The sequence below is a fragment of the Mercenaria mercenaria genome, chromosome 17, assembly GCF_021730395.1.
Source record: "Mercenaria mercenaria strain notata chromosome 17, MADL_Memer_1, whole genome shotgun sequence".
In the NCBI taxonomy this organism is placed as follows: domain Eukaryota; kingdom Metazoa; phylum Mollusca; class Bivalvia; order Venerida; family Veneridae; genus Mercenaria; species Mercenaria mercenaria.
Window position 1 is genome coordinate 41,850,834 of NC_069377.1, and position 10,511 is coordinate 41,861,344.

Genomic DNA, 10,511 nt, shown 5'->3' on the forward strand with positions numbered 1-10,511 from the left:
GTTAAGGGAGAGCTATTCCTTCTCGCCGCGGCGATCGGCTTCGGCGTCTTCCGCGTCCCAACCTTGGTTAAGGTTTGGTGCACTTTCTCTTTTATCCAATATAGCTCTGTAATTTCTTGATGTGATTTTGATTCAAACTTGAATATACTTTATTCCTCCATATCTTTCCACATCATCTGGACATTAAGGGTCTAATTGGCTTCTAATTTTTCCTGAAGTATCCCCCACTTTTCACTTAGATTTTCAAGGTAAAGTTTTGATGACTTATCTTTCTATTATTACTGAATGGATTGATTCAAACTTAAAAATAGTTGTTCAGCATCATCACCAACATATATGACCAAGGTGCATAACTCTGGCACCATTTTTTCATGTTTTATTCCCCCGTTTTACTTAGAATTTCAGGTTAAAGTTTTGGTGCACTTTCACTCTACCTTGTTATAATGATTGGTTTGATTCAAATTAAACCAATTGTTCAGCATCCAATTACCCTCTTATCTTGTCAAATGTGCATAACTCTGGGGACCAAATTTTTCAATGATATGATCCCCCCTTTTCCTTAGATTTTCAGGTTAAAGTTTTGATTGCACTTTCACTCTATCTCTTATTATTACTGATTGGATTTGATTCAAACTTAAATAGTTGTTCAAACATTCATCACCCACAATCATTTGAACAAGGTGCATACTCTGGCTCATTTTTTCATGAATTATCCCCCTTTTTACTTAGAATTTTCTGGTTTAAAGTTATATGCACTTTCATCTCTATCTTGTTATTACTCTGATTGGATCTGATTCAAACTTAAACTTTTGTGCAGCATCTTTAACCTTTCTTATGACACAGGTGCATAACTCTGGGACCAATTTTTCATGAATTATTTCCCCTTTTTATTAGAATTTTTGGTTAAAGTTTTGATGCACTTTCACTCTGTCTCTATTATTTACTTGAATGGATTTGATTCAAACTTAAAATAGTTGTTCAACATCATCACCCACCCATATGGGATGCATGGTGAGTGCATAACTCTGGCAACCAATTTTTTCATTAATTATTCCCCTTTTACTTAGGTATATCTTATATAGTGTTTTGATACATTTTATCTTTACCTCTTTCTTATTTAAGTGATATTTTTGACATAGGACTCATGCTATTGTGCAATATCTTCATCCACATTTTGGATTCATTAACACTCCAGTGACAGCTCGAGTTTCCTCAGATGTGGCAAGTTTACACTATCCAGCTGGCGAAATAGTCGACGCGCGCTGCTCTCCTGTGACAGCTCCTTCGTATACGCATATGGGACCGTATTTTGTTAATCGCCTCGGTGTCCTCATTCTGTTGTCTGTTGGTTAGCAATTTCCCCTGCTGCTCTCTGTAAAATGATTGAACCCCCTTGAAGGATTTCAGAGAGAGAAACCCTGACACTATGTTTACCTCATTGATAACGATGTGCAGGTGCATGTTCGGATGGCTCACTTCAAGGCTCAAGGTCACTCTTAGGGTGTTCATAGTCGTAAGACTTTGTTTTGTGTGTATATATTGCTCTGCATTTGCGTTGCAAAAACCGAGACCACTTTTCTGTCGTACAACATGAATGGTACCTCCAATTTTTAGGTGTATATTTTGACATATTGTACCTTTAAAGTAATTTCAACTATATTTTCTCTGATTTCTTTTTGATTCGATCTTGGTTATGATTTTTTGACCTTCTTGTCCTTAAGTGCAATGATAACAGGTGAGCGATATAGGGCCATTATGGCCCTCTTGTTTCTTGAAGTGTTGAGTAATCACTAGCCATAATGTCCTCCTGTCTTTGGTTACAGTCTGGTCTGATTTTCTAAAAACATAAAAATCGAACAAAACTCCCTCAGGGAATGTCAGTGCTTTCGACAATATCTAAGAAATTTAACTGTTGAAGAATAGTCAACCTAAACAAAAATTAACATAGAAATTTCTATATCAAGGATTCATCATCTCTGACATTTTTTGGCAACTTTTTTAAATCAATTTCTTGCCAATCCACCTTTTGAAGACACATTGCAAGTTCAGCCCAATGATAATCATTTGCTGATAAGGTCATAAAAATAGTTGGTGGTCCAATATTGCGTATCATAGCCAAAAGATTTAATAATGTGCTTTTCCAGTATGCTGCTGTTTCCCGAAATCGCTTCATTGCACTAAAAGAATTATTCTGGATAACATTAGCTGCCAGAAATCTTGAACATCTTCTGCCTAAACAGTGGAACATTATTTCATGGCCTTTATGAACACGGCAATAAACTCAATTAATGATTTCTACATGGTCTCTCAAGGGTATTAACTGCATGCATAAGATATGTAACATTCTTCCGCCACCTTCCATCTGCAGCATTCATACGAATTTTATAATACTGGCTTAATGTTAATTTCTTTAACCTGTCGGATCCAAAGCCACCATGCCCAGTTGGAAACAGCCAAGGGAAAGCCTTTTCCTCTAAAGATGATATTTCAAAATCTTTAACATTGTCACTACTTATGTTCACATTATCAGTATGCTCAGTATGGGAATGCTTATTTAATAGTTCATGTAACACACATACATCAACAGGTATTGCACCCAGCTCAAGGAAATCAATATTTTTGCCTCACACCCACTAGTATTACATGTACTTCTGAAAGTGTCATTGATAGAGATATTCTTATAAACTTGTTGAATGTCTGAGCCACTGCAAGCTTCCCTCACCTTATCCAACTCTATGAATTAACCTATCAGAAATGAGAGAGGAATGACAATGCCAATTTCCTGCTTTAGCTGTAAATGAGGGAAGTGTTTGAACACAGTAACAATTTTGTATGAGGTGAACAGCTAAACCTTTTTGTGCTACCTGCCCAACTGGATAAGCTGGTAAAACAGTAAGTGTGAAGAAAGTGTTCACCAATGATATCATCCTTTTTTCAACAAGTGTCAGTTCATTCAAATGCTAATGGATTTTTCCACGTATAAGTTGTTTCATATCTACTTCTGTATGCCATGAAGCCCTTTCATGTTTGTCTTAGCAAAATTGGCATTAGATATCACCTTTTGCAACATTTAGTGATCAATGGTTTTACTGCTCCGCTGATTTTGGATCTGGGAATAAAAAGCTTTGACATACTGAACAACATAAATATGGAACCAATGATATATTTCTTATATAATTCTGATTTAAGTGCAGTTCATAACCTGCAGCTACTTCATGTCCACTTGAATTAGCTGATCTATTATCTGCATCACATACATGTATTTCATTACGAAGTTGGTTGTTAGTTGCTATAGTTTGTGATAACAGTTTTTCCATGAATAAACTCAATGCCTGCTCAGGAACACAACATTCATTTTCCATGGACTTTGTGCTATTATCCTCAAATACATCAATGTAAGACATTTTGTCTCTTTTGTTTGTACATGTACTACTACCATTTATTGACTCTGGTACTAAACAGTAGTTATGCTCCATTTTAATATTCTCAAATGAAGTTTGTACTTGAAGTAAATTTTGAGAACAATCAGTAGACTCTGGCAGAGAACAGTAGTTATGCTCCATTTTAATATTCTCAAATGAACTATCAGTTTGTACTTGAAGTATTTAATTTTGAGAACCATCAGTAGACTCTGGCACAGAACAGTGGTTATGCTCAGTGTTAATATTCTCAAATGAACTTTGTGACTTTTTTACTCTTTTTGGCAATTGTAATGTACAGTAGATATGGTCAAAATCTATTTTCTTCTTACCCATAGTACTGCCACTCAAAAACTCCTGCTGCAAACACATCATTATGTTCTGTACCTGCATGATCAGTATCTGACGTCCTAACGTTTTCAAAAATCAGTTCACAATTTGTTTGATCCATCAATTTAGTAGCTAAAAATGGTTCCCTATCAAATTGTAATCCATATAAGCAGTCTTTTCCTAATACATTTGACTCATTTGCTACACAAAATGGATTAAAATCATCTCTTGAAAAGCTATGGTTTTCGCCCTCTCTTTCACTACTTACAATATTCACAAAAACTGGAGACAAATTGTAAATTGCACCAGAAAACAGATGTTCAAAATGTGATATAACTTCAACCAACGATTTAAATTCCAGAATAATAGCTGCCCCATTCCCATCTGGATTGCCCGCACAGTCTCTGGCATGTGAATCAAAAAAATAGAAACGTTCATTAAATTGAAAAACTGAAACCATCATGCCTCTAGCTGTAAATAGAAAAGCTCTGCTGATTGACATAGCTTCCTGGACAGCATTTTCTAATCTGCTAGCTAATGTCTCTGTATTATTCCCAACAGCATCACTTACCACTCCATAGTACACATCGCTCATTACCTTGACAGAAGCATCCGTTGTCCGTTCGTCCGTGCTTGTGTCCATAAACTTTTGCTTGTGACCACACTAGAGGTCACATTTTTCATGGGATCTTTATGAAAGTTGGTCAGAATGTTCATCTTGATGATATCTAGGTCAAGTTCGAGACTGGGTCAAGTGCAGTCCAAAACTAGGCCAGTAGTTCTAATAATAGAAAATCCTTGTGACCTCCCTAAAGGCCATATTTTTCAATGGATCTTCATGAAAGTTGGTCAGAATATTCAGCTTGATGATATCTAGGACAAGTTTGACACTGGGTCGCGTGCAGTCAAAAACTAGGTCATTAGGTCTAAAAATAGAAAATCCTTGTAACCTCCCTAGAGGCCATATTTTTCAATGGATCTTCATGAAAATTGGTCAGAATGTTCACCTTGATGATATCTAGGTCAAGTTTGAAAGTGGGTCATGTGCGATCAAAAACTTGGTCATTAGGTCTAAAAATAATAAAACCTTTTGACCTCCCTAGAGGCCATATTTTTCAATGGATCTTCATGAAAATTGGTCAGAATGTTCACCTTGATGATATCTAGGTCAGATTTGAAACTGGGTCACATGCGATCCAAAACTAGGTCAGTAGATCTAAAAATAGAAAATCCTTGTGACCTCCCTAGAGGCCATATTTTTCAATGGATCTTCATAAAAATTGGTCAGAATGTTCACCTTGATGATATCTAGGTCAAGTTCGAAAATGGGTCACATGCGGACAAAAACTAGGTCAGTAGGTCTAACAATAAAAAAACCTTGTGACCTCTTTAGAGGCCATATTTTTCAATGGATCTTCATGAAAGTTGGTCTGAATGTTCACCTTGATGATATCTAGGTCAAGTTCAAAAGTGGGTCACGCTCGTTTAAAAACTAGGTCAGTAGGTCTAAAAATAGAAAAACCTTGTGACCTCTCTAGAGGCCATACTGTTCAGGAGATCTTCATGAAAATTGGTGAAAATTTTTTACCTTGATGATATCTAGGTCAAATTCAAAACTGGGTCACATGCAGTCAGAAACTAGGTCATTATGTCAAATAATAGAAAAACCTTGTGATCTCTCCAGAGGCCATACTTATCATGAGATCTTGATGAAAATTGGTGAGAATGTTCACCTTGATGATATCTAGGTCAAGTTTGAAACTGGGTCATGTGCCTTCAAAAACTAGGTCATTAGGTTAATAGTAGAAAAACCTTGTGACCTCTCTAGAGGCCATATTTTTCAAATGATCTTCATGAAAATTGGTCAGAATTTTTATCTCGATGATGTCAAGGTCAAATTCAAAACTGGGTCATATGAGCTCTAAAACTAGGTCACTATGTCAAATAATAGAAAAAACGACGTCATACTCAGTTCAGAACTGGGTCATGTGAGGACAGGTGAGCGATTCAGGACCATCATGGTCCTCTTGTTTTATTTTTGCTTTGAGGCTTTGCCTTTTGGGCCAGTTATCTTGCTTTTAGTTTTACCTCGGCCTGGCAGTGAAACAACAGATTTCAATTTTTTGCCTTTTCCTTTACTTTTAGAGTTAGTTTTCTCTTGAATAGTGGGGCTAGAATGTCACAATCTTCATCTGTATTGTTTTAGAAGAGCTTGTGTAATCATTGGTTAGAAGGTCGTCAGTGTGATTAAAAGGATCATCATTGGTTTGGACTTCCATCGAATCACTGTCACTGGAATGGTGTGTTATCCTTGATTGTTTATTAATCCCCCTCCCCAAGAGTGTTAGGGGGTTATAGGAATGGTCTCCATCCATCCGTCCTTCTGTCCTTCCATCTGTCTGTCCATAACATTTTGTGCCTGCTCTTTATCTCATAAACACCTTGAAGGATTTTAATGACACTTAGGTCAAATGATCATCTCATTAACATGATATGCAGAACCCATGAGTCAACCATGTTTGGCTCAAGGTCAAGGTCACAACTCTAAGGTCAAAGGTTTGAACCTTCCATTTCGTGTCTGCTCTGTTTCTCCATAACCCCTTGGAGTATAATCATCAAACTTTGGTCTAATGATCACCTCATTAAAACGATGTGCAGAACCCACGAGTCAGCCATGTCAGCTCAAGGTCAAGGTCACAACTCAAAGGTTTGAGCCTTCTATTTTGTGTCCGCTCTATACCTCGTAAACCCATTGAAGGATTATCATGAAATTGAGTCAAATTATACTTTATCAAGATGATGTGAAGAACTCAGAGTTAGCCATGTCAGCTTAAGGTCAAGGTCAGAAGTCAAAGGCAAAGGTTTAAGCCTTCAATTTTGTGTCTGCTCTGTATCTCCAAAACCCCTTGAAGGATTTTAATATGACTTGGCTGTAATATTTACCTTACCAAGACAATGTGCAGAATTCAAAATTCACCCCTGCCAGCTTAAGGTCAAGGTCACAGGGTAGTTTAATGGTTCCACCCAATACCATATACCCTTTCACTATCCTTAACAATGAGGTGGGGGGGATATAGCTGTCATTTAGACTGCTTTGTTTTTATGCCCCCAAAGGGAGGCAATTATTAGTTTTCAACTGTTCGTTCGATCGTTGGTCACAGTGTTAACTTTTTGCATGAAGGCACTTAACTTGCGAACCACTGCACCCTGGACCTTCAAACCTCACATGCTAATAGTACTTATTGAGTACACGACCCCTATTGACTTTGGGGTCACCAGGTCAGAGGTCAAGGTCACCAGATCAAAGGTCAAGGCGCTGCGGGAGCATTTGTCACCATTAGTGACAGCTCTTGTTATGGTTCTGGCTTTCATCATCAATAGATTTCCTTTTGGATATTTCTTTCTGCTGTTGTAGAACAATTTTCTTCATTTGTTGAAATTGGGTGTTTTGTTGTTCACACCGTTTGAAAGAATTTTCACTGCTATTTAGCTCACCTGAGCACAAAGTGCTCAAAGGTGAGCTTTTGTGATGCCCTGTGTCTGTCGTTCTCCGTCAGTCAGTCTGTACATCAGTCGTCAACAATTTGACTGTTAACACTCTAGAGGTCACAATTTTGCCCAATCTTAATGAAACTTGGTCAGAATGTTACCCTCAATAAAATCTTGGACGAGTTTGATGTTGGGTCATCTGGGTCAAAAACTAGGTCACCAGCTCAAATCAAAGGAAAAGCTTGTTAACACTCTAGAGGTCACAATTTTGGCCCAATCTTAATGAAACTTGGTCAGAATGTTACCCTCAATAAAATCTTGGACAAGTTTGATATTGGGTCATCTGGGGTAAAAAACTAGGTCATTAGGTCAAATCAAAGGAAAAGCTAGTTAACACTCTAGAGGCCACATTTATGACCATCTCTTAATGAAACTTGGTTAGAATGTTAATCTTGATGATCCATAGGTCGAGTTCGAATCTGGGTCAGGTGGGTCAAAAACTAGGTCACCAGGTTAAATCAAAGGAAAAGCTTGTTTACACTCTAGAGGTCACAATTTTGGCCCAATGTTAATGAAACTTGGTCAGAATGTTACCCTCAAAATGTTGGACGAGAATGATAATTGGTCATCTGGGGTCAAAAACTAGGTCACTAGGTCAGATCAAAGGAAAAGCTTGTTAACACTGTAGTAGCCATATTTTTGACCATATCTTAATGAAACTTGATCAGAATGTTAATCTTGATGATCCATAGGTCGAGTTGAATCTGGGTCAGTGGGTCAAAAACTAGGTCACTACGTGAAATCAAAGGAAAAGCTTTTTAACACTGGAGGCCACATTTATGACTATCTTCATGAAACTTAATCAGAATGTTAACCTTGATGATCTTTAGGTCAAGTTTGAATCTGGGTCATGTTGGGGCAAAAACTAGGTCACCAGGTCAAATCTGAGGAAAAGCTAGTTAACACTTTAGAGGCTACATTTATGACCATATCTTAATGAAACTTGGTTAGAATGTTGATCTTGATGATCTTTACCTTCATGGCCCTCTTGTTTAAGGATATTATCCAGTTTGTTATTATCGGATGTGCTGCATTGTGCATGCGCATTTCCACCTGCGCTTCAGCCCTAGATCACTGCCAAATTTGTTGACCCAGTTCCCGGGCCCATGGCCATTGTCCCAAAAAGGGAAAAAAATATGTAGATAAACTTTTTGATTGATTGAAATACAATGACTTATATCATTGCAAAAACCAGTAATTAGTATTTAATCCTCAATTCCATCCCGAGGAATTGATGATAGTTTGAGATAAAAATAACCACCTCACCATGTGGGTGAAATCTCCTGAATTTATAATTCCTTTAGCTCTTCGAAAATTAAGAAAGTTTGTCGTGTTAAAATCAATTCAGATGTTAACAAACATTCAGGCTGATGATAAGTCATTCTGACTGTAATTTTGTCATTCAGACAAAATCTACATGACAGGAAACAAAGTAAAACAAGGTAATCAATAATTGCAAGAATCAATTGTTGATCTGTGACGTAAATAAAAAAGGAAATATCTGAAATATGTTTTACCAGAGTTCCTGATTGTATCCAACAGAGTTTTAATTCTAATTCAAAATAAAACACTAATAGGAAACCAATAACAATGATAAATGCGTTTAATTTTAAAACTCCCTCAGTTTAATAATGTCATCCGCCCAATGTTGAGCCTTGTTCTGAATTTGCATCGATAATGAGCTACGTCATCTCTGTGTGAGCCTTCCAGGATGTATATGGGAGACAAAAGGCTTTATGGAAAATAATAGGCCTAATACAGTACACTTGAAACAAACAAAATTCTTATTTCATAAAGTTAAGATATACTGATGGAGGCTGACCTAACTTCCAAACCTGGGATCAGACTCCAGCTGAGCTCGGGTATATAAAACAGACAGACGTAAAAAGTAACTTCTTGAAACGTTCATATATTTCACATAATGCACTTAACAGTTTGGTGTAACAGGGTTCTCACTAGCTTAACTACAGCAACAACAACAACTGTTCACTTCAGTAAACTACTATTTAATATTCTACTAAGTTCTACGGTAATATATAAGTGTCAATGTCTTTCTTTATAATTCTTTAACATAGTCTCAGATAATTAACAATATCTCTGTTCTGTAACATAAATACAATGTTAATTGTCCTTGTCCTAAACCAACTTTACAACATATGCAAATAATGGGCATATGTATCAACAACTGGTCTGAGTGCAAGATTGATACTCCCCAGAAGTGATACTGCATATGAAGTTCTATCTCCAAATTAGTATTTAAGGAAAACGGTCAATTAGATGAGTAACTGTGTTGGTGCGCTGTAAAACCCAAATATATAAATAAATAAATAAATGAGTAAATATGAAATGCGCAGCATGACCACATTAGTGGGTGTTTATATTAAATATTGAATATGTCATGATTTCTATTTAGTCAGATTGTCATACAATTTGTAACTGGACAACAAAATGATCATTACATGGCCAAAGGATGAATAACCTGGGCAAGAAGATGTAACCTGTCAGTTTTGCTTGTGACTCAGTTCTGAGCAACTTGTAAAAGGAATAACATGACTTATCACTGACCAAATATTAAATGTAAAGATAATGTTCTAAAACTATTTGGTATAATGGATTCTTAAGACCATTATAATCACAGCAGTTCTGTAAATCAAACACTGTCCATAAACCAACATGTGAACATATGAAGCTGTAACTACTGGAGGCAAAGAAGTGGGTTGACTGAACTTGTACTCATAAAATGTATCTGAAACTAGAAGAAAAAGGAGAACATGTAACAAACAAATAAGGAGCATGGAGGTGGGATATAAAATATCAACAAGTACAAACAATCAAGTATTCATTCGATTAGAAGCAAGAACAATTCTGACATTAATGCGCAAACAGCCTTCTCCCACTTGCAGAGTTGAAAGCACCCAAAAGGAGTTTAAATTACAAGTATATTAATAACCCAACAAAACCTTCACTAAAGCGGGTCCCTACAGTAGGGTTGGTGCTATTTCAGTAATTGAGAAATGCATTTTGCCATGATTTTTAATCTCAGTGTGGGAAACAGGCGCGCGTAAACGAACATGACGCAAGACGTGTTGTGTCGTTAGAAAGACGCACACAACATAAAGTTCCATTTTACTTTTTTTCTTGCTGCATAACGTTATGAAATTCTCAATAAGTAAAATGATTTGAATCGAGAGGCATACTATAAAGAATAATTTG